Below are 26,279 nucleotides of genomic sequence, written 5' to 3' on the forward strand. Positions count from 1 at the left end.
GGCTCATGAATGCTCTTCGAACGTGTGTCCTGCAAAGAAGGTTGCACCACATGATTAGTATTAGTAGCACGATTTATACAACCACCCTCAATATTCAATGTGTTATTCAAATTACGAGCTTAAAGAGTGATTATTTCATCACCCACACGAAGTGTGAGTTCTCCTATACCAACATCAATAATGGTTCTATCAGTTGCTAAAAAGGGTCGTCCTAAAATCAAAGGTATGTTACTATCCTCTTTCATATCTAGAACAATAAAGTCTACTGGGTATATAGATTTATCAATTTTAACAAGAACATCTTCAATGATACCTCTAGGAAATCTAATGGTTTTATCAGCCAATTGAATACTCATCCTAGTTTGTTTGGGTTTCCCAAGACTTAGCTGTTTAAACATTTTATAAGGCATAACATTAATGCTCGCCCCTAAATCAGCCAATGCATTATTCACCTTCAAACTACCAATTAAATAAGGAATCGTAAAACTCCCTGGATCTTTCAACTTGTTGGGTACCTGATTATGTAAAACGGCTGAGCAAACTGTGTTCAACTCTACATGCGACGCCTCATCCAACTTCCGTTTATTTGCTAAAAGCTCATTTAAAAATTTAACGCGTTTTGCATCTGCGAAAAAGCTTCAATAAATGGTAAGTTAATGTGTAATTTCTTTAATAGTTTAAGGAATTTACCAAATTGTTCGCCCGTGTGGTCTTTCCTTGTCGCACTGGGGTATGGCACACGAGGTTTGTACTCTTTACTTACCAGTTTTTGCTCATTGTGGTCTACCTCACCTTTACCTTTACTTACCACAATTTCTTGCCTCGGTTCTGGTTCAGATTCAACTAACCCTTACTTATCTTGAATGGTAATCGCATTGAGCTGTTCCCTTGGGTTAGATTCAGTGTTACTCAGTAGGCTACCTTGTGGTCATTCAGAAATTAATTTAGCGAGTTGCCCTACCTGAGTTTTGAGCCCTTGGATCAATGCTTTTTTATTCTTAAGTGTTGTTTTGGTATTCTAAAAATGAGTTTCTGAGACTGAGATAAACTTCGTTAGCATCTCCTCAAGGTTCGACTTCTTTTCCTGTTGGTAAAATGGTTGTTGAAAACCCAGAGGATGTTGTGGACTTTGATTTCCTCGACCACCCCACGAGAAACTGGGATGGTTCTTCCAACCTGCATTATAAGTATTACTGTATGGGTTATTTTGAGGTCTAGAATTATTGTTACCCATATATTGAACTTGTTCCTCCTCGGTGTTGGGGTTGAAGGATTGATATTCTGTGTGTACTCCTCCTCCATTTGAATCGTATCTCATCACTAGATGTACCTGAGTAGAACCATACAAACTGTCAATTTTTTTATTTAAAAGTTCTACCTGGTTAGACAGCATAGTAACCGCATCGAGGTTGAAGACACCGGCTGCTGTTGTCGGCTTTGTTCTTATGACTTGCCACTGATAGTTCTTTAGTGACATCTCTTCAATAAAATTGTAATCCTCTTCAAGTGTTTTGTTATTCAGTGTTCCACCGACAGCTGTGTCGATAAGTTGCCTTGTTGAGGGGTTCACACCGTTGTAAAACGTTTGAACCTACAACCATAAGGGTAGCCCATGGTAAGGGCACCTTCTCAATAGGTCCTTGTATCTCTCCCATGCATCATAAAGTGTTTCTAGATCCATCTACACAAAAAAAGAAATATCATTCCTCAACTTAGCAAATTTAGCCAGCGATAAGGAAAAACTTTTCGGTCATTTGTTCCCAAGTAGTGATTGACCCTCATGGTAATGAGTTCAACCACTGTTTAGCCTTGTTCCTCAATGAAAAGGGAAATAATCGAAGGAAAATGGCATCATCAGAAATGCCATTGATCTTAAATGTGTCGTAAAATTCCAGAAATTTCACCAAATGAGTATTTGGATCCTCATCCTGTAAACCATCAAACTGAACAAACTGTTGTATCGTTTGAATTGTGTTAGGTTTCAGTTCAAAATTATTTGCAGTAATAGCAGGTCTAACTATACTTGATTCGGCTCCTGTTAAAGTAGGTTTAGCATAATCATACATAGTGCGTGGAGCAGGATTCTGATTTACTGGATCAGCAGTAATCGCAGGAGGTAGCGGATTTTCCTGATTTTCAGCCATCTCATCGGTTGTGGTGGAAATATCGTCCTCTTGCTCTTCCTTTGTGTATCTTAGGCTTTGCCTTATTTCTCTTTGATTTTTACGAGCTGTGTGATCGATCTCACTATCAAAAAGTAATGGTCTTGACGGGTTTCTTCTAGTCATAAACTATAAAAACCTGCCAGAAGGAAAAAGAAAATTTAGTAACAAAAATCAAAATAAAATTTAAATTGCAATAAAGTAAATGGCTAAAGTAATAAAAATTAAGTGTTCCTAATATCTTAGTTCCCCAGCAACGACGCCAAAAACTTGATGTGCGTGATAAGGTTTAAATTTATGATTGATCGTACTTGAAAACTAACTATTATCACGATAAAGGTAAGCACACCTATCGAACAGTAGTATAGTTTATAGCAAGACCGGAATGTCGAACCCACAGGAAATAAAAGTACTAGTATTAACTCTCTTTTTATTATCTAGCCTAAAAATAAAATGGTTTGCTTTATCTAAATTAATTAACTAAACTAAGAATGCACAGGAGGAAAATTGGGGAAATACTTTTGGGAAAAACTGATTGATTTGGACAATACCCAAGGGAAAATCCACCTAGACTTCACTTGTTATTTGACTCTGAATCAGACAATTTATTCACTTGACTTGATCCGTAGAAATCCCTAAGTTATATTATTATCTCTCTGGAGACAAACGATGTCTAACCCTAGGTTGATTAATTGAAATCTCTTTCTAATTAAAACTCCTAGTGTTGCATTAACTCGATCTATGGATTCCCTTATTAGGTTTCACCCTAATCTGAAAAAATTATGTCGCCCTATGTCTAGGGTGCAATCAACTCCGCTTAATTATGCTAGATCTACTCTTAGACAAGGACTTTTGCTCCTCTGAATAAGCACATCAATACTTGAATCAATATCCTGGAATATTAAAGCAAGAATTAAGAACTCATAATTAAGAACAAGTCAAATATTTATCATATAATTTAGATAATAATAACAAGATCCATCTTAGGTTTCATTCTGCTTAGGTATTTAGGGGATTTAGTTCATATGTGTAAAAGAAAACATCTTAGAAGAGTAATGATAACAAAACATAGAGAAACCCAAAAATCCTAAAGGAAATTGAAGGGAGATCTTCAGTCTTGAAGGAGAATTCGGCTTCTGAAATCGATCAATCGGCTTCCTTCGAGTAATTCCTTGCCTCCTACTCCGTGTGTCCTTTCTAGGTACCTCCTGGGGTGTTTATATAGGCTTTAGAATGCTTCAAAACCCTCAAGAGTGGCCTTTTCCAAATAGGACTAGATTTGGTCTCGATAGGGACACGCCCGTGTGAGGTGGCTTAGGTCGTGTTGCAATCTGTTAGATAAACACGGGCGTGTGAACTGCCCATGTGAGGAAGTTCAGGCCATGTTGATTTTCCAAGTTGACCTATTTTCTCTTTTTTTGGCTCATTTCTCGCTCTTTTTACTCTCCTATGCTCACCTAAGTATAAAACATGAAATTAAATGATTAGGAGCATCAAATTCCCCAAATCCAATGATAATTCATCCAAAAATGTGCTAAGCATGGGGTAAAAATATGTATAAATTATGACTTATCATATGTTTCGAGCATTAAAAGATTGACTTGGTAGCAAAATTGCTAGTTTAATATTATGAATGTTTGATTGAGTTTGTAATGCATATTTGAGTTATGAGATATGAGAATGTTTGATTGAATGATATAATGTGTTGAGATATTAGCTTATGTATAATTTTAACACATGATATATTTGTTATATTGTGCACTGAAAAGGGTGTTATTTATGCACAACGAAAATCCGTAAAGTATGTGAAATTGAACAATATTGATTGATACCAACACAATGGTGATTTGAAAGATTGGAACACTATTTCCATTTACTAAAAGTATGTTATTATTGAGGGCATGCTAAGCATGTCAAATGAATGTGAAAAGTATTGAGATATGATTATGTTTGAGATTGTGTGACATATTGCATATGCATTGGCTAGGGATTTTGTGGTGGACAGAGGAGTTTCGTGGAGTACCGACGGCATATTAAGTCTATATTTTTCATAGTCACTGCATTGCACCTGGAGTATTTAGGGGAACGACAATTTATCACATTTTTACTAGTAGCTTGTCTGTATTTTTACTAGCATAATTCTTTTACATATTGTTATCGGTGGTTTTAACCACAACGAGCTTAAGCCCATAACATTTTGGAGTTCGGATGACGAGTTCTGGGGAACTCGTGGTGTGTAGCGGATGGTATGCGTAGGAACCTTTTTGCATTGCATCATGTAGACGACATATTTGAATTTTATTGATTTATACTGCGTATTATATTTTGATGTATTGAATGGCATCAAAATTAATGATTGTTACCTGAATGAATGATGACCCATGCTCATACACAATTTGACATCAATTTGATAATGGCTATATAATGATATGAAATTCCGATGATGGTTTTGTTTTCCTCTGTTAATACTAATATGTTCCACTATATTTGATGTGTTAGTCCGTTTAAATAATTGTTCAACTCACACTGAGCTTTTCATAAGCTCACCCCCAATAGTGTTTAACTTTTCAAGTATGTAACACCCCAAACCCGGCCCAGACGTTATGGCCGGATCCAACATGCCACATCGAAGTGTTCAAAATATTTCAGGTTGTTGTTCTAGAAAAAACTTACTTAGTGTTTTAAAAGATAATTTCAATGCAGGTTAAAGTGAATGGAAGCTGAGCACCAGGTAGGAAACTGGAAAGGAGGAGGTGAGTCCATCGGACAGCTTAAGTACCAAACTCCCTTCGGATCCAATCCTAGACATGCCCACCGCCATTGTCACGCCCTAACGTCATGTGTATTTCCAGGAAACCAATTTGATTAAGTCCTTTTTAGGAAAAGTGATTAATTTTGGGAAAATATTTTCATTGCGGAAGCTTTACTTGTTGTCGTGTATTTTTGAAATCAATTACTGTTTTTGAAAACGCGCTCTAAAAACTATTCACTTTCAACAGTTAAATATAAGTAATACCTATCTAAATAAAACATATTAAAACCATAAAAATAATTAAGCGGCCTTATTACAATTAAAGAACCAAAACCTTAAACGTAAATAAAAAGGATGTCCAGTTCACCAGAAGAAAATCAACTTGTAGAACGTGTGGCCACTCCGAATCCCTTAAAGCTCCAAGCCCACTATGGTTGGGGATTACCTGCGTGGATGAAAAAAAAGGGTGAGTTTGGGGAAACTCAGTGTGTAAATTAACCCAACCATAGCCTATATCGGTTCAAACCACAGAGAAAAGAATAAGTTGGCCTTAGCCCAAAACAGAAGTCAGAATAGAGCCCATAGGCCTATAACAGAACAGAACAGATATCACATGTTTATGCAAAACCCAACCCATATCCAACAACATGCACCCCCATACCAACCTTTCATCATGTGGGGAGACTACTCGACCCACCCAACCACTTCACGCCACAGAAATATGCAGCATGGCTACCAGAACAGATGATGTGACAAAGTCACCAGAACAGATAATTGTGGCAGAGCCACCAGAACAGATATATGTGGCATAGCCACCAGATCAGATAAATGTGGCATAGCCACCTAGACGCTTCCACCATAATATAACCCATGTCCCCATGCAGCAGATATACAATCATGGCATACATCATACAGAATTAAATCATCATGCTTTTCAGTAAAAAATAACCCTAGGGGTATAATGGTAATTTTGCACCTAAGGGTATAACAGTAACTTTCCATACATAGGGGTATTCAAGTAATTTAACTATTCTTAGGGTTTCCATGCATAGCATAGCCATTTACGTTTGACCAGAAACACTTACCGCGTTTTCTTACCGAATTGGGCCCGTTGGCCCACTATCCCAATTTTGGCCCATTAAGCCCAAAAACATCGAAATGCACAGAATCGTGCACTCTACAGTCTTATCACTTTAATCTACCATGTACAACAAACTATTAATTTCATGAGCATTTGCACACTCGCATGTTCTTAAAATACCGGCTTTTCGGCTTTTACCGATCTAGTCTATAAAAAGGTGTCAGTTACACACCTGATTTATGACGGTACGTTGGCGAGATCCACCCATGAACTGCCTACAATTGGATTACTAACATGTCAATCTATATATCAAAAACAAACTACGTATTTTAACCCCTTACCATATTCGGCCAACACAGCCTTAGATCCCAGAGTTCCTTACCTTTTACCGAAATATGGGTTAGATATGGAGAGCCAACCGAATAAGTCCTCAAGCCATTTGCTGTATATCCCCTTGACCATGCTACCGCTTACACAACCAATAGAAAAACACAAATCCCTTAGTCCAAAATGCTAGCCACCCCTAAGGGTTTCAGCTTTTCCTTTCTAAAAACAATGAGACTAATGACAGTTGTTCGAAAGACTTACCTAACATCGATCGGTTCAGAAGAATGTTCCTACCTATGATTCTTTTATCTCCAATCCATCGCAGTCACAAGAAGAAGCAGATCAAACAACCAAAGATTTGGCCTCATTCACCTCAGGTATGTAGGTTTCAGTTTTTAGAGAAGTAAGAGCAGAAAAGTTCGGCTATCACAAGATTCGGCTATTGAGGAAAATTGGAGATGGAAAAATAAAGGATAAGACAGAGGAAGAAGGGTATAGGTCTGATTATGGAAAAGAAAAGATAGAAGAAGAAGGAAAAAGATGAGAGGTAGTATTCGGCTTGGAGAAAACGGCACAATAAGGGGTTCCAAGTTCGACTATGGGAAGAAAAAAGAGAACAGATGACCGAAAGAAAGAGAAGAAGATGAGAGAATTCGGTTCTTGAAGAGGAGGAGTCGGCAGGTGTAGGGTATAAGTTCAGCTTCTATCAAAAAGAAAAAGACAAAAAGAATTCGGCAGCCACCCTTCCCAAAAGCTGAAATTCTCAACACTAAATGACCTAACCGAATTTCCTATGCTAAAGGGCCTTGGCCGACCAACTCTTGCTCCTTGATCAGCTCCTAAATTTCCTCCCTTATCTTATCCTTACTCAATCCCCTTACCAGCTTAAACTCTCCCTAACAGAGTTCCCCCTTGAGTTCTATCACATCCCCTTTTTGTTCACAAAAAAATAAATACCCTATTTGCTTACCTTGTGGCTCGAACCTTGGCTCCCCCTAAACATCTACACGCCACTCCCCCTATACCTTATGTGGCGTCACCTGCCAATTTACCACAGGTCCCTTGTGCCCTATTTTATCATCTTTAATTTAAAAGCCCTCAACACCAATACTTTCTCTTTCTAAAATTGGGAATTCAGAAATTGTATCGAATTGGATTTACTCTTGGGCCTTTTAAAGGCCCACTAACATACTCAGACCTACTACAGACAGTTAAAACACAGAATTTCTAAAATTTGTTGAAAATCACAGAAATCCCGAAAATCCCAAAAATTGGGGCGTTACAACTCTACCCTCCTGAAAGAAATTTCATCCTCGAAATTTTACCTGATTCAAACAGATGAGGGTATTGCTGTTGCATCGCCTCTTCTGGCTCCTATGTAGCTTCCTCTCTGCCATGATTATGCCAAAGCACTTTCACTAATGGGACAGATTTCCTTCTGAGGACCTTAACATCTCGAGCCAATATTTGCACAGGCTCCTCCTCAAAGGTCAAATCAATTTTCACTTCAATATCTGCAACCGGCACGAGATGAGTAGAGTCAGAACGATAACGCCTTAACATGGAGACGTGAAATACATCATGAATGCTGTCTAACTCTGGAGGCAATTCCAATTGATAAGCCATTGGGCCTACTCGCTTCAAAACCCGATAGTGCCCAATGAACCGCAGACTCTACTTACCTTTCTTACCAAACCTTAATATCTTCTTCCAAGGAGAAACCTTCAAGAAAACCATATCACCTACTGAGTACTCAATCTCCTTCTGCTTCAAATCTGCATACGACTTTTGCCTATCAGATGCTTCTTTTAACCTATCCTAATTATTCGACCTTATCCTCGATGATCGACTACCAACTCGGTCCAAGAACTTGTCGCTCTCTAGTTCGGTCCAACAACTAGGGTCCGACACCTTCGTCCATCTGATTTATCTGATTGCCATTCGAATACTCGCTTTGTAGCTGTTATTGTATGCAAATTCGCCAAGCGGCAAGTAATCCTCCCAACTACCCCGAAAGTCAACCACACATCCCCTCAACATGTCCTCCAGAATCTGAATAACCCTTTCCGACTGACCATCAGTTTGGGGATGGAAAGCCGTACTAAAGTTCAATCGCGTCCCCAACTGATGCGGTCGTTGAGAGCACCAAAAATATCCTATTCCCTATAAAATAATGAAAAAGAAATAGTAAAAGGGAAGTAGGGTCGAATCCTCGGGGACCGGATTATCTGAATGCTTGTCTCTCGAAATCAGGCGAGAATCGTGCCCAAGAAAACTGCGTTCTGGAAAAAAATAAAAAAGAATTTAAGAATTGATTTTGGGCGAAAATAAAATAAAAGCGAATTTAAAGTTCTTGAAATTATGATTACGAAAATAATAAAATAATAAAGAGAGTTTTAAAGAAAAGAAATTCTTATAGGAAAGTTCCGACCTCGGTTGTCTCATTCCGCATTGGGCTTAATCCTTGGCTTTTGGATGATCCTTCTTGACTCAAGTAAGCCAGTTATAGTGGAAGAGGATGCCTCGACCACCGGCTCCAAAGATTAGATTTACGATTTTTAGGGAACTGACTCTAGCCGATAATCTATGCTACATCAATGCTTCTCAATGGCGAATCCGCCATTTTGTCTCTTTGGCTCGCCAACCTCGTGTGATAAGTTAACGAACCGACTATGCGGTCCTTCCAAAACATACAAAGCGGCCGCCTTTGCATATCTTTGAAAAGCTTACTTCTTAAGGGTAGTGGGCGGAAGCATCGGCCCGTAGTCTTGAAACTTGATGAATACTTGGCGAGAAGGCTAATGCACGGATTCTAGGCCTCAAGAACCCTTTTGGAGAAATATTGACAACTTTTGGCTAGAAGGGTTTTTAGTGGCTCATGATAATGGAGGAAAGCAAATAAATAAAAATATGGAAAAAGAAATTTTATTAAAAGAAATATGAAAGAACAAAAGACTTTTGGGGAGAGTATTTGAGAAAAAGATGCTCCCCAAATAGAGTCACTTCACCCCTATTTATAGTGCTAGGAGATAGTCTAATTGAACTTAAATTCAAAAAGATAAATACATTTAATTAAAGATAAACAAAGATAATTAAAATAAAATCCTAAATTTGAATAATCCTAATAATTATCTTAATATTAATTATCCTAATAGAATAAAATAAAATAGAGTCTTCCAAAATAAAATCTCTTCTATTTGCTTTTAAGTCCTTGTGTCTTCCATGTTAGTACTTTTGGCACCATATTTGTCCCACGTTGCATATTGGCCCATTTAATCTCCAAATTGGCGCTTTTTCCTTGAATTTACTTTTCACCTCAATTTAGTCCCTAAAAGATAAAAAGACATAAATGGCTCAAATTAGTAGGCTCAAGCTCAAAATAAACACATGATTAATATATAAAAACACGTCATTTTAGAGTATTATCAAATTCCCCTACTTAGCCCATGCTTGCCCTCAAGTATGGTTCCTATCATTGTGAAAGCTAGATTCTGCCATAAAAGAAATACCACTCCAAAGTTTCATAAAAAATTGTTAAAAATGCATATGAAAAATAAAGAAACCTCTAAGCTTGCTTTAAGTAAAATAGAAAAAGTATTCCAATTATTTCACACAAAAATTAAGATCGACTTCAGTTATGCCATTTAGGTAAATTACCAAACCTACTAAGACACTTTAATTATTTCCTCCTTTAGTCCCCAAGTGCAACTTTATTAGTACTTATTTTTTCTTCTTTTTTTCCTTTTTGTTTTTTGATTTTTTAAAATTTTATTATTATTTATTTACTTAGGAATATATTAAACCTTTTACTGTGAAGAAAGATGACAACCCAAGCACCCCACCGGTTACTCATTAACATACTCCTAAAATTATTTATTTCGAGTTAGCGGAGTTTTACCCAACACGTCACACAACCTTTTGACGAAGTAGAATGACAACCCAAGCACCCTACCCGGTTACTCGATCGATCACGATTTGAGCCATACTCATAACCTCGGCTAGCGAGTTTTACTTGTCACGTCACACAACCTTTTGGCGCCAAGTAGAGTGACAACCCAAGCACCTACACGGTTACTCGATCGATCCACGATCTAAGTTGTACTCATAACCATGAAAAACATTTATTAAAAATTAAGCGATATTTAAAATTCTTGAGAACTCAGGAAAGAAAAAATTTAAGTTTCAAAAATAAGTTTCAATAATCACCTAATAGCCATGAACATTAATTAAGCATGCAATCATTTTAAGTGTTCACTTTATACTAAACTTGATCAATTTTATGAAAAGCAAGATAGAATTAACCCTATTAATCACAATTATTTTTAGCCTAATAAAAATAAAATAGTGGAGATGGAATCAATTATGGGAAAAATCATAACTTCCTTAGAAGGTAAGAATCATGCATGAAAGTCAAACAGTAGGCAAATCTTGGTAAAATCTTGGGCATGAAAAGCAGCAGGATATTCTTAAAATAAATAGGCAGAAACGAGCACAAAACAACATCAACAACAATATGACAGCAAAAATAGCAGATAATAACAGTAACAACGAATAATGCCTCCCCCCCACTTAAAACACATAGTCCTCGATGCGAAAGTAAAAGGAAAACAAATAGGTGGAGAAAAAAAAGTTTAGAAAAACTCCCCATGTAATTCTGGTCGGTTGGCGCTACAGTGGAGAAGAAGATGGCGAAGCGGCAAAAGGTGGAGGCAGGGGTGGGTGGCGTGTGCAATGTTGGTTTGGCCGGGTTCTCACCATGGTGGCTAAGAAATCGGTGGTGGGTGGTGGAGGAGAAAGGAGTCGGCGGTTATGGAGAAATTTGGGGAAAAATGTAAGGTTTGGGGTTTTATTTGCTAAAAGGGTGTTTGGCTGCGGGTTTTGGGGATTCTAAAATTTGGAATAGAATTTGTTTTGCTCTGAGGATATAGCATTACAGGTGGAATAGAACATTTGGCGCGAGGATATAGCATTTTGGGTTGGAATAGAAGCTGTTTGGTACCATGGATAGGGTTGTTTTGGTGCACACTTTCATCTTTTTTTTTCTTCATATTTTCGCTCCATTTCACCTAGATGGAAGAAGAAATTTATTAATATTTAAATAAAATAAAATAAAAGAAAATAATAAATAATAAAAGAAAAAATAAATAAAAATAAAATAAAAATAAAAGAAAGATTGGGTTGCCTCCCAACAAGCGCTTGTTTAACGTCACTAGCTTGACGCCTCAACTAGTATTGGGGCTATTCCAGCTGAATTCTTTTGTTCTTATGAGCTTGGAAATTCTCATTTTTTAACACGTCCACCATATTTGGGTTTAATTGTCCTTGCGCCTCTTTCTTTGGTTCCGTATTTTCCTCCAAGGGGCCGATCCCTTTTAAGTCGGTAATGGTCTCATCATTCTCCAAAAATGTGCATTTGAGATGTTCAGAAAGTGGATTTAATTTCAGATCTGGTGCCTGCACAAGAGGTAGAAGTTTAGTATTCATGGGAGCCAATAATTTATTAACAGATTCAAAATCATCAAACATCATTTTAGGTTTATCTCCATAAGATGACTCAAAAGTTTTTTCTACTGATGAGTCAATTATGTCGACACGGTTTACGTTCAAGACTTCACTTGGGTGACTAATAGTGCCATAAATGTTAAACTTCACAATCTCCCCTTCAAACTCCATCGTGAGGGTTCCGCTTCGTACATCAATCTTAGTATTCGCAGTACTAAGGAATGGTCGCCCCAACAAGATGTCTGAAGACCCAGGAGTGTTATCCTCCTCCATTTTTATCACATAAAAATCTGCAGGGAAGATAAGCCCATTGACTTTGACTAATACGTCCTTGAGGACCCCTTCGGGATGCACAATAGACCTGTTTGCCAACTGAATGGTAACACCTGTCTTTGTCAAAAAACCCGCATTAAGTGATTCATAAATAGAATAAGGCATTACATTTATGGAGGCCCCTAGATCACACATAGCCTTCTTAATTCCCAAATGGCCAATTTTGCATGGAATAGCGAACATACCCCTATCTTTGTATTTAACTTGACATTTTCCATTGTAGAAGCTGGAAACATTCTCACCAACACTTACCTTTTCATTACCTGTTAGTTTTCGTTTGTTGGTGCAAAGTTCTTTGAGGAACTTGGCATATCGCGGAATCGTCTAATGGCATCTAACGTTGGTAAGTTGATCTCAACATTCTGAATGTTTCGAGGATCTCCTTGTCTTCCTTACTTTTTAAACCTTGATTTAATCGTCACAGGAATGGAGGTTGGATTTTTGGCGGTGGGGGTTTATTTCGGATCTATTAAATGCGTTTTACGAAGTTTCTGGCGATTTCTTGACCAAGATTCTTGCCAGGAATTGGTTCCAGCACCTTTCCACTTTGTAATGTTACTGCATTCACATTCTGCCTTCGGTTTGGTTCTGTTTGTGATGGCAGTTTCCCTTGAGAGTTTAATTTCTCAATTGATGTGGTTAACTCCCTTATGGATGCTTCAATTTTCTGCTGAAAACCCTTCATTTCTCTTTGGAATTGAGAGTTTGCTGTTGAAAATCAAGGACATTAGTTGCTAATTTATTGACCAAAATTTCTAAAGAATTACCTGAATCTTGCGATTGTTGTGGGGCTCGATTTTGGTATGGCTGGTTATATCGTGGATTAGCCCCATAACTAAAATTAGGGTGGTCCCTCCATTCTGGGTTGTAGGTATTGGCGTAAGGGTCATATCGTCTTTGTGGTGGCCCAGGAAAATTTCCCACAGCATCTAAATGGGCCATAGAATCGTCACCTGAGACTAGAGACGCATCGATCGTATGTTCGGTGTAGCACATATTCCACATACTTGGGCTGGTTTTAATTTTTCTGTAACAAGGGAATTCACAATATTAGTAAGTCTATCAAGTCTATCTTCAATGGCAGAATTACTTACCTGGTGAACCCTTCTAGGGGGTTCAGGATTGGCTTGAAATTGCTGGGAATTCGCAGCCATTGTGGAGATTAAGTCTCTTGCTTGTTGTGGAGTCATGTTGACTAATGCTCCTCCACTAGCGGCATCTACCACATTCATCTCCATGGGTTTCAAGCCTTCATAAAAGTACTAGAGAAAAGACTGTTCCGTTATACCGTGTTGTGGGCAACTTGTACACAACTTCTTAAATCACTCCCAATAGTCGTATAGAGTCTCTGCGTCTTTTTACCTTATGCCCACGATTTGTTTTCTTAACTCAGCCGCTCGTGATGCAGGGAAAAACCTGTTAAGAAATAAACGAGATAGATCAGCCCAAGTTGTAATGGATCTAGGAGATAAATAAAATAACCATTCCCTAGCTGAATCTGCTAGGGAAAAAAGGAAAGCGCGCAATTTAATTTGATCCTCAGTTACCCCCTGAGGTTTCATACTCAAACAAACCATATGGAATTCTTTTAAATGCTTGTGGGGGTTTTCATTTTGTAACCCACGGAAAGTTGGCGATAGCGAATCAAGCGACTTTAATTCAAAATCGGTATCCATAGTAGGATCGCAATGCATAGTGGCGGTTGTTACTGCGGTAACCCGACCGATTCTTGAATTGTTTGAGCCATAGGTTGAGGTGCTAAATTAGGGTTTTCATCAACCCTAGCGTCAAGGACCTCTTCAGGTGAATCGACTTCTTCTTCTTTACTTTCAAAAGTTTGAGTAGGGTTTTCGTTAACCCTAGACTCTACTTCGTCGTCGATTCTAACTTCTAGCGGTGGATTGCTTTGAGTTCCAACCACCCCTGACTGTTTTTTCCTTAGTTTCATTTCCTTTCGATTAGCTTTCGTAGTCTTTTCGATTTCTGAGTCGAACGCAAGAGTACCTAGAGCAGATCTGGTCATAGGAAATAAAGAAAAACAAGATTAGTATGTTACCGGTCCCCGGCAACGGCGCCAAAATTTGATGCGGTCGTTGAGAGCACCAAAAATATCCTATTCCCTGTAAAATAATGAAAAAGAAATAGTAAAGAGGAAGTAGGGTCGAATCCTTAGGGACCGGATTATACGAATGCTTGTCTCTCGAAATCCTGGGCAGAATCGTGCCCAAGAAAACTTGCGTTCTGGAAAAAAATAAAAAGCGAAATTTAAGAATTGATTTTGGAAGAAAATAAAATAAAAGCGAATTTAAAGTTTCTTGAAATTATGATTACGAAAATAATAAAAATAATAAAGAGAGTTTTAAGAGAAAAGAAATTCTTATGGGAAAGTTCCAGCCTCCGGTTGTCTAATTCCTCATTGGGCTCAATCCTTGGCTTTTGGATGATCCTTCTCGACTCAAGTAAGCCAGTTATAGTGGAAGAGGACGCCTACGACCACCAGCTCCAAAGATTAGATTTACGATTTTTAGGGAACGACTCTAGCGATAATCTATGCTAGATCAACGCTTCTCAATGGCAAATCCTCGCCATTTTGTCTCTTTGGCTCGCCAACCTCGTGTGATAAGTTAATGAACCGACTATGCAGTCCTTACAAAACATACAAAGCGGCCGCCTTTGCATATCTTTGAAAAGCTTACTTCTTAAGGGCCATGGATGAGCGTCGGCCCGTAGTCTTGAGAAACGATGAATACTTGGCGAGAAGGCTAAATACAGATTCTAGGCCTCAAGAACCCTTTTGGGAAATATTGACAACTTTTGGCTAGAAGGGTTTTTAGTGGCTCATGATAATGGAGGAAAGCAAATAAATAAAAATATGGAAAAAAAATTTATTGAAAAGAAATATGAAAGAACAAAAGACTTTTGGGGAAAGTGTTTGACAAAAGATGCCCCCAAATAGTCACTTCACCCCTATTTATAGTGCTAGGGAGATAGTCTAATTGAACTTAAATTCTAAAAAGATAAATACATTTAATTAAAGATAAACAAAGATAATTAAAATAAAATCCTAAATTTGAATAATCCTAATAATTATCTTAATATTAATTATCCTAATAGAATAAAATAAAATAGAGTCTTCCAAAATAAAATCTCTTCTATTTGCTTTTAAGTCCTTGTGCCTTCCATGTTCGCACTTTTGGCACCATATTTGTCCCACGTTGCATATTGGCCCATTTAATCTCCAAATTGATGTTTTTTCCCTTAAATTTACTTTTCGCCTCCAATTTAGTCCCTAAAAGATAAAAAGACATAAATAGCTCAAATTAATAGGCTCAAGCTCAAAATAAACATATGATTAATATATAAAAACACATCATTTTAGAGTATTATCACCAACACCTCATGCAGCTTTTGCCAAAACCGAAATGTGAATCTGGGATCCCGGTCTGAGATAATCAAAACTGGGACTCCATGAAGTCGCACAATCTCCGCCACATACAACTTGGCTAACCTTTGAAGTGAAAAGTCAGTACGTACAGGTATGAAATGGGCTGATTTGGTCAACCTATCCACAATCACCCACACCGAGTCTTTCTTCGATGGTGTCAAGGGCAGCCCACTCACAAAGTCCATGGTTACCCTCTCCCACTTCCAAAGTGGTATCTTCACTGGCTGTAACAGTCCAGAAGGTAATTGATGTTCAGCTTTCACTTGCTGGAATGTCAGACATTTCCCTACGAACTCCGTTACTTCTCGTTTAAGTCCAGGCCACCAGTACACTTCTCGCAAGTCATGATACAACTTATTCCCTCCAGGATGCATGGCACAAAGTCCCCCATGAGCTTCCTTCAATATTGCCTGCCTCAAGTCAGAGTCCTTCGGAACACAAATTCTTCCTCGGAAACACAGAACTCCTTCGCCATTTAACCCAAACTCAGAAGTTTCCCCTTCCTTAACTTGTTGAAAACGAGTGACCAAAGACTCATCGTTCAACTGCTTTTCCTTAATCTAATCCACCAGGTTGGTCTCACTTGCAACTTCGATAGCAGACTTCCATCATCATCTGACTCAGACGAGCAAACATTGCTCTCAGATTAGATATAGTTCTACGACTTAGAGCGTCGGCTACCACATTAGCCTTGCCTGGGTGATACTCGATCGAACAGTCATAATCCTTAAGCAACTCAATCCATCTCCTTTGCCTAAGGTTCAGCTCCTTTTGAGTCAACAAATACTTAAGACTCTTATGGTCTGTGTATATAATACACCTCTCTCCGTACAAGTAATGTCTCCAAATCTTAAGTGCAAATATCACTGCCGCCAACTCCAAATCATGAGTAGGATAGTTCCCCTCGTGAGGCTTAAGCTGTCGTGATGCATATGTGACCACCTTACCCTCTTGCATTAACACGCAGCCCAAACCTACATGTGATGCGTCACTGTACACAGTAAAATCCTTCCCAGACTGTGGCTGAATTAACACAGGTGCTTCAGTCAGAACTTTCTTCAACTTCTCAAAAGCTTCCTGGTACTTCTCAGTCCATACAAACTGTACTCCTTTCCTTATGAGTTTTGTCAGAGGTGCTGCCATCACAGAAAAACCTTCCACAAACCTTTTGTAGTATCCAGCCAATCTTAAAAAACTCCGTATTTCCGACACTGACCTAGGTGGCTTCCACTCCAAAATCGTGTCAATCTTCTGAGGGTCCACCTTAATCCCCTCAGTAAAGACCACATGACTTAAGAAGGTTACTTCCTTCAACCAAAATTCACACTTGCTGAACTTCGCATAAAGTTCCTTCTCCCTTAACACTTGCAGCACTATACAGAGATACTCATCATGCTTCACTTCCGTTTCAGAATATACCAGGATATCGTCAATAAAGACGACTACGAACTGATCCAAAAATGGTTGGAACACATGATTCATCAGGTCCATAAACACTGCAGAGGCGTTAAATCGGTCAAATGGCATAACCGAAACTTCGTAATGACCATACCGAGTCTTGAATCTTTGTCTTATGGATATCGCCTCCTTGACCCTTAAGTGATGATATCTAGATCGAAGGTCGATCTTGGAAAATACAGAAGCTCCTCTAAGCTGGTCGAAGAGATCGTCAATCATTGGAGTGGATACTTATTCTTAATCGTCAGTTTGTTCAACTGGCGATAATCAATGCACATCTGCATCGTACCATCCTTCTTTTTTTACGAATAGTACCAGTGCTCCCCATAGAGACACACTTGGCCTAATGAAGCTCCTATCCAACAACTCCTGAATTTGTGCCTTTAACTCCACTAACTCCTTCGGTGTCATCCTATACGGTGCGATGGACACGGGCGCTGTTCCAGGCAACAAGTTGATTCCAAACTCAACTTCTCGGTTCGGAGGCAATCCTGGAAGATCCTCCAGAAAAACATCTTGGAACTCCTTTACGGTCCTAACCTTATCCACTATTAGTCCTTCCTCTTCCGACTGACTTACAAATGCCAAATAGGCCTCGCAACCCTTCCAAATCCACTTTTCAGCTCTTAATGCCGACACCACATTGGACAAATAATCCCTTCGTTCACCTATCACCATAACCTCCTCATCCTTTATGGTCCTTAACACCATTCGTTTAGCAGCACAATCCAAAGTCACCTTATGCTTAACAAGCCAGTCCATTCCCAGAATGAGGTCAAATTCCCCGAATGGTAACTCCATCAGATCTCCAGGGAAAGTCTTACCTTGAGTTTCTAAGGGTACATCCCTATACAGTTTGTCTACCCTAACCGAGTGACCCAAAGAACTTAGCACAGATACCCCATTCACAATCTTCTCAGAGTGCACACCCAACGACCCAGATATGGCACATGCAACATAGGAATGAGTAGATCCAATATCCACCAAAACAAGATATCGGCATGCTAGAAACCAAAAACGTAGCAGTTATGACGTCAGGTCGTCGCCTTCCTCTCGACGACGAGCTGCATACACCAACACTGGTTGTCAAGCTTCAGCATTTCCGGCACCCCTGCCAGGTGCCCCTCGACCTCGACCATTTTTATTTCCATTTCCACCCCTACCTTGTCCACGTCCTCTCGGTGGTTGTGGTCCACCTCTCATGGGTTGCGCAACCATCTGTACAGCAACCTGAGCCTGATCAGCTCTCTGAGGACAGTCCTTAAGTCTATGCTCTATAGATCCGCATCAGAAACAAGCACCGAAACGTTTCCTACACTAAGCCCAAATGTACCTTACCACAATCTCCAAAGATTGGTGGTCTAACCACATTCATCGGCACAGCTCGAACTGGTTCCTCCACTCTTGCTCTCTTAACATTTCTATTAGCACCACCCGAGGGTCCTGAATCCTTCCGAAATCAGTTTCGATCTTTCTCTTGATTCTGTTTTTCAGCACGCTTTACCTCCTCAGCTATCTTTACCTTCTCCATCAAGACCGCAAAGTCCCGCTCCCTCTGCGGAGCAATCAACACCCTAAGGTCATCCCTAAGACCATCCTTGAAGCGCATACTTCGCTCATATTCCGTAGCGACTATGCCCACGGCATACTGGCTTAGCCTTAGAAACTCAGCCTCGTACTCAGCAACTGTTTTACCTCCTTGCACCAGATTCAAGAATTCCTTTCTGCGGGCGTCCACATAACTCGCCCCAACGTACTTCCCTTTAAAAGTCGTCTTAAACAATTCCCAAATGACCCTATCAGCTGGGGTCCCTTCTCTCACAGTGAGCCACCACTGATAAGCCTCGTCCCTTAACAACGATACGGCTCCCTTCAGCTTCTGCTCCACAGAGCAGTCCAAGTCATCCATAATCTGTTTTGTGGCCTCCAACCAATATTCCGCCACATTCGGGGCTACACCAGACACACCCTTAAAGATCTCCACTCCGTTAGCCTGAAGTCGTTCAGAAATAGATCCCTGAATTTCGTTGCCCGTACTTGCCCCGGCAACCCTTTCCAGAACCCAAAGCATTGTCTATGACAGGGCATCATCCCCGGCACCGCGGTCATGAGACTCCACCTCCGTTGCCGATGGTACCGGTGCATCCACCGCCGGCATATGTCCATAAAATGAAGATCTTGCTCGAGCACTTCCTCGGCCCCGTCCACAGCCTCTTCCACGAGCGGCTCTTGTACTCATATCGTATTATCTGATTACGAATTTTTATGCATTAATTCAATATTTCGGTGTTTATTACCGATGTTTTATGAATCAGATAGTAATTCAAAGTTTGTTTTCACAGAATCGAAGTCTAACTACAGTTTCAGTCTCTTATCAAATTTTCCTATGGTTTCAGTATCATCCTATCTTAGTAGAATTTCAGTACAGACAGATAATTCAGGAAATTATTCAGAGAAGTTCAGAGTAATACTTACAGGCTTGGGCCAGAGATTCGGAATGCCACCTTCTAAGGATCTAAATTTAAAAATCGAGTTTTTTTAATAAAATTTTTGTTTTCGATTTTTTTTAATTTTTGTAAACCCATTCCACAGAGAGTTGTTGCAACTCAGGCTCTGATACCATTAAATGTAACACCCCAAATCCGGCCGACGTTATGGCCGGATCCGACATGCCACATCGAAGCGTTCAAAATATTTCAGGTTGTTGTTCTAGAAAAAACTTACTTAGTGTTTTAAAAGATAATTTCAATGCAGGTTAAAGTGAATGAAAGTTGAGCACCAGCTAGGAAACCGGAAAGAAGAAGGTGAGTCCATCGGACAGCTTAAGTACCAAGCTCCCTTCGGATCCAATCCTAGACATGCACACCGCTATTGCCACACCCTAATGTCATGTGTATTTCCAGGAAACCAATTTGATTAAGTCTTTTTTAGGAAAAGTGATTAATTTTGGGAAAATATTTTTATTGCGGAAGCTTTACTTGTTGTCGTGTATTTTTTAAATCAATTACTGTTTTTGAAAACGCGCAACAGTTAAATATAAGTAATACCTATCTAAATAAAACATATTAAAACCATAAAAATAATTAAGCGGCTTTATTATAATTAAAGAACCAAAACCTTAAACGTAAATAAAAAGGATGTCCAGTTCACCAGAAGAAAATCAACTTGCAGAACGTGTGGCCACTCCGAATCCCTCAAAGCTCCAAGCCTACTATGGTTGGGGATTACCTGCGTGGATGAAAAAAAATGGTGAGTTTGGGGAAACTCAGTGTGTAAATTAACCCAACCATAGCCTATATTGGTTCAAACCATAGAGAACAGAATAAGTTGGCCTTAGCCCAAAACAGAAGTCAGAATAGAGCCCATAGGCCCATAACAGAAGAGAATAGATATCACATGTTTATGCAAAACCCAACCCATATCCAACCACATGCACTCCGATACCAACCTTTCATCATGTGGGGAGACTACTCGACCCACCCAACCGCTACACTCCATAGAAATATGCAGTATGGCTACCAGAACAGATAATTGTGGCAGAGCCACCATAACAGATATATGTGGCATAGCCACCAGATCAGATAAATGTGGCATAGCCACTTGGACGCTTCCACCATAATATAACCCATGTCCCCATGCAGCAGATATACAATCATGGCATACATCATACATAATTAAATCATCATGCTTTTCAGTTAAAAGTAACCCTAGGGGTATAATGGTAATTTTGCACCTAAGGGTATAATAGTAACTTTCCATACATGGAGGTATTCAAGTAATTTAACTATTCTTAAGGTTTCCATGCATAGCATAGCCATTTACGTACGACCAAAAACACTTCCCGCGTTTTCTTACCGAATTGGGCCCATTGGCCCACTATCCCGATTTTGGCCTATTAAGCCCAAAAATATCGAAATGCACAGAATCGTGAACTCTATAGTCTTATCACTTTAATCTACTATGTACAACAAACTATTAATTTTCACGAGCATTCACACACTCGTATGTTCTTAAAATACCGACTTTTCAAAATTTTGGCTTTTCGGCTTTTGTCGATCTAGTCTATAAGAGGGTGTCAGTTACACACCTGATTTATAACGGTACGTTGGCAAAATCCACCCACGAACAGCCTACAATTGGATTACTAATATGTCAATCTATATATCAAAAACAAACTACGTATTTTAACCCCTTACCATATTCAGCCAACACAGCCTTAGATCCTAGAGTTCCTTACCTTTTGCCGAAATATGGGTTAGATATGGAGAGCCAACCGAATAAGTCCTCAAACCCTTTTTTGTATATCCCCTTGACCATGCTACCGCTTACACAACCAACAAAAAAATGCAAATCCCTTAGTCCAAAATGCTAGCCACCCCTAAGGGTTTCGACTTTTCCTTTCTAAAAATAATGAGACTAATGACAGTTGTTCGAAAGACTTACCTAACATCAATCGGTTCAGAAGAATGTTCCTATCTATGATTCTTTTATCTCCAATCCACCGCAGTCACAAGAAGAAGCAGATTCAAACAACCAAAGATTCGGCCTCCTTCACCTCTGGTATGTAGGTTTCAGTTTTTAGAGAAGTAAGAGCAGAAAAGTTCGGCTACCACAAGATTCAGCTATTGAGGAAAATTGGAGATGGAAAAATAAAGGATGAGACAGAGGAAGAAGGGTATAGGTTCGATTATGGAAAAGAAAAGATGGAAGAAGAAGGAAGAAGATGAGAGGTAGTATTCGGCTATGGAGAAAACGGCACAATAAGAGGTTCCAAGTTCAGCTATGGGAAGAAAAAGGGAATAGATGACCGAAAGAAAGAGAAGAAGATGAGAGAATTTTGTTCTTGAAGAGGAGGAGTCGGCAGGTGTAGGGTATAAGTTTGGATTCTATCAAAAAGAAAAAGACAAAAAGAATTCGGCAGCCACCCTTCCCAAAAGTCGAAATTCCTAACACTAAATGACCTAGCCGAATTTCCTATGCTAAAGGGCCTTGGCAGACCAACTCTTGCTCCTTGATCAGCTCCTAAATTTCCTCCCTCATCTTATCCTTACTCAATCCCCTTACCAGCTTAAACTCCCCCTAATAAAGTTCCCCCTTGAGTTCCATCACATCCCCTTTTTGTTCACAAAAAAATAAATACCCTATTTGCTTACCTTGTGGCTCGAACCTTGGCTCCCCCTAAACATCTACACGTCACTCCCCCTATACCTTATGTGGCGTCACCTGCCAATTTACCACAGGTCCCTTGTGCCCATTTTTATCATCCTTAATTTAAAAGCCTTCAACAACAATACTTTCTCTTTCTAAAATTGGGAATTCAGAAATTGCCTCGAATTGGATTTACTCTTGGGCCTTTTAAAAGCCCACTAACATACTCATACCTACTACAGACAGTTAAAACACAGAATTTCTAAAATTCGTTGAAAATCACAGAAATCTCAAAAATCCCAAAAATTGAGGCGTTACAAGGTAAACCTCGAAATTAGGACCGAATTTGGCATTCGGAGAATCTTATTGGACCTCGAACTATTCTTAATAAGTATTGTTAAGTCTTTATTGGTTTTGATTTCTAATTTTTAATTATTTCTAATTTATGGCTTGGTAACTTTTCTTCTAGGATTTTTGCATGTATGGATTACTCAACCATAATAATCGGATAATGCATAATATCGGGCTTAATTAAAATTTGATATTGTTCCCTAGTTACTGTTGCATTGCAAAGGAACCATTTTTGAAAAACAAATCGATAAGGCAACTAAGTTTCCAAAATGCCTTGAAAAATGGTTTTTTTTCACTGCATTAGTTTAACATCGAGTTTTTTTTTTAAAGAAAAACGACTAACAAATGGTTTTTCTAAAACAACACTATCAACAATAAAATGAATCCTAAGTATACACAACTAAATGAATGAATGCTTTTAAATTAAATCAGAGTACAACTATGAATTTCTCTAAAATGAGTTCATTTAAGGTGTTCCAAAGTAACGTAAGTTAACTTAGCCTAGCCATTTTGGTGGCTAATGTAGCCTTCTCAGTCTAGTCATAACGTCTAGGACGGGTTTAGGAGATTACAAGTCAAATGAGCCCCATTTAGTCTGTTGACCTCTATGGGACGTTCTATGCACAATGGTCATGGCCTTTGATCCACAGCTTGTAACACAAACATATACTTGAATATATGGAAACCTGGGAAAAGATAGGCCAAGATACCCTGAGGATGGCATGATCTATTAGTGTATTATTATGAAAATAATTGATATTGAGATACCAAGTGATATTGAACTGTGTAATTTACTTCTTGACACATAGAAAGATAATACTACATTTCAATATTACACACTTGTTTATTGTTTAATTCATTTTTTATTGAATTTAAATTATTTTAGCACCACCAAGTATTCAAGATTCATCGTAGGTATCTATTTATTTTTGTGTGTAGGTTCTAATAAGTTTTGATAGATTAAAAGGATCATGAAGCATCCAAGACTCAATGGCTCAACTCAGACAAAGTTTGTATTCTTTTGCTTACAAATGGTTAAAGGCAGGTACCTACGTTTAGTCAGATGGTTTAATGTCATTTTGGGTCCTGTTGATATGCTTTGGTATATTGGACTTATAGTTGTCCTAAAGATGAATTTTGATGCTTAGTTAGATAACTATATGCATGCTTTTGCTAGCCTTATTATCTACCTACTCAGGTGAAAATATGATGCTTTGAATGTCATTTTTTTTCAAGAAGTGTGAATGTGTTTGATAAGTTAGCATGTATGAATTGATATGGTATGATGTTATAAAAATTTAGGTGAAATTTGGATATGAATCTTATGCTTAAAATTTTGCATTTTAGACAATTTGATATGTTGGTTTCGAGACAACGAGAACAAAAATAACTATTTCATTCATTTTTCAATTTAGGTCTCGAGACATGTTCATTATGTCTCGAGACATATAATGTTATGTCTTAAGATAGATAGCCCATTGTCTCGAGACTAATAAATGTTGAACCTATATTAGTTTTGCCTTGTTCTAGGTCTCGAGTAATAATAATTTGTCTCGAGACATTGAAACATCAAAGCTAAATTATGAAAACAAAGGAAGTATGTCTCGAGCCTAGTTTGGAGACATAAATGACCTAGTTTCGAGACATATACCTCATTATCTCGAGACTTGTCAAAATAGTAAGCAAAGGATGTAGGTCTCAAGACAAAATAACATTGTTGAACTTTGGTACTTTGAGTTGGATTCAAATCCTAACTTCGAATTTGAAACCATGTAACCCTGAGACATGATAATTAAGGATATTTGACATTTATAATACATTTATATGAATATGACTGATGATTGATCTGACATGTATGATATTTTTAAGTTAAATTTGTGAAAATTTATTTAGTCAGTCTAAGTTGCTTCAACAACATAATGTGACATCTCACATTTGAATCCTCAGATCGGGTCGAGTGTGAGGTGTTACATTGAGAACAATTCATGTTTCAAAAAATACAAAATAACTCTTATTTTGGAACAACCCTCATGTTTCAAAAAAGATAGAATAACAATTCATTTCAATAGATGTTCAGCAAAAGATGTTTCTCATGGTACTACTTCACCAAAGTAGAAGAAATGGAAGTAACCCTAGAATATGACAGGGTCCTTGGGTTATCTTCACTATCCTAATGTTCTGAAGAGTTTGGCTTGGTAGATCATATATAGAGGTAGTTAAAAGGTTTCATCTTAACCTTTTCTTATAACATTGAGTGCTTCTCCCTTTTTTCGAAAATATGTAGAACTTTTCTTCACTATTCACCATCACCAACAAAAAAATTTACTAGAAAATTGACCATTAATGCCATTATAACTGAAAATTAATTTCATTATTCATATTAGTTACTCATCTTTCTAACTCCCTTTTCCAAAATCTATAAATAGAAGCCCTTTACAACTAGTGAAGGGACTTTGACACTTTGGCAGTCTAACTCTCAAAAGCTATTTCTAAAACTTTGTCAACCTATTCATTTTCTAAACCTTATTCTTTGTCATCATATCCTTTCTTCATCTTACAAACCACCACCATTCATTACGCTTAGTGTTACCAGATTTGCTCAGTCTCCTCACAACCTTCTTCCAGTAAATCCCGTTTACTTGTTTGCAACACTTCTTTTCTCTACCAAAAAACTCTCTACAACCACAAAGTGTTTGTTTTAAATAAATGCTACTTCCACCAAAGTGTTTGATATACTTTGACTCATGTATAAAAGTAACATGACACATTAGATTACAACTCTACTGAATACATGGTTACTTGCAAGTAATAATGACATATTAAGTAGCATACTCACTACTAACAACCCAACCAAACATAAGTTAAATTTGTTGTAACTACATGAAAATGAAACACTCAATCATCTCTTCCTCAACTATCCTTGAATGTTTTATGATTTGGATTGGATTTTGGTCTATGAATTTTTTACCTTACTATGAAAAGGATTTAGTTTTTCTTGTGAAAATTATGAGAATCTCTTTAAAATCAACAAAAAAAAACCATGGATTTAATTTATATTAGCGAGTACAATCTCTTTTTTATGACTTCAAATTAGTAAACCACACTTGATTTCTGTATTAAAACAAGTAAAGGAGATGGGCATAGAACTATGAGCAAAAGAAAACCATTCAACTTATGTTATGTTGGAAAAGAATATATACTTGCATAGCTTAGGGAAAGGGTGTGAAAGGTTTTGGTATCTCTTTTTGTGTGTTGCATAATACATATATATCATCATATAACAAAATCTTAGAAACAATGGCAAAGTCCCATAGAGGCCCCTGTACTAGGAGGTAAATTGCATTTTTCCCCATTTACTCAAAAATAGGCAAATCAACCCCTATATATTAGAAAAAATTACAAATTGACTCTTTCATTAAAAATTCTATCCATATGTGTTGTTAAGTGATGATTTGGATTTTTTTTTAAAGTTTCTTTAATGTAAGTAACATGGAATTAAAGGATAAGTAGGATTATGTCAAAGTACCATGGAGGCCCCTATACTAAGAGTCGGTTGTAGTTTGTCCCATCAACTGAAAAAATGGGCAAATTAGTTCATATAGTTTAGATTAAATATTAAACTAGTCATTCTATAAAAGAAATCTATCTATTTCTACTTTTAAGTGATAACATGACTAACAGAGCAACAAAATGCCATGGAGGATTATGTCAAAGTACCAT

At 38.1% G+C, this 26,279-nt stretch overlaps 1 non-coding gene across 1 annotated transcript; it reads left to right on the plus strand.

Annotated features, from left to right (window-relative positions):
• Positions 1-1,607: 1,607 nt before the first annotated feature.
• Positions 1,608-1,714, plus strand: LOC128282134 (small nucleolar RNA R71). Its single transcript, XR_008272388.1, has one exon. It is a non-coding gene; the product is annotated as a small nucleolar RNA R71 (small nucleolar RNA).
• The last annotated feature ends 24,565 nt before the right edge of the window (positions 1,715-26,279 follow it).

This window comes from Gossypium arboreum, chromosome 1 (assembly GCF_025698485.1).
Source record: "Gossypium arboreum isolate Shixiya-1 chromosome 1, ASM2569848v2, whole genome shotgun sequence".
Taxonomy (NCBI): domain Eukaryota; kingdom Viridiplantae; phylum Streptophyta; class Magnoliopsida; order Malvales; family Malvaceae; genus Gossypium; species Gossypium arboreum.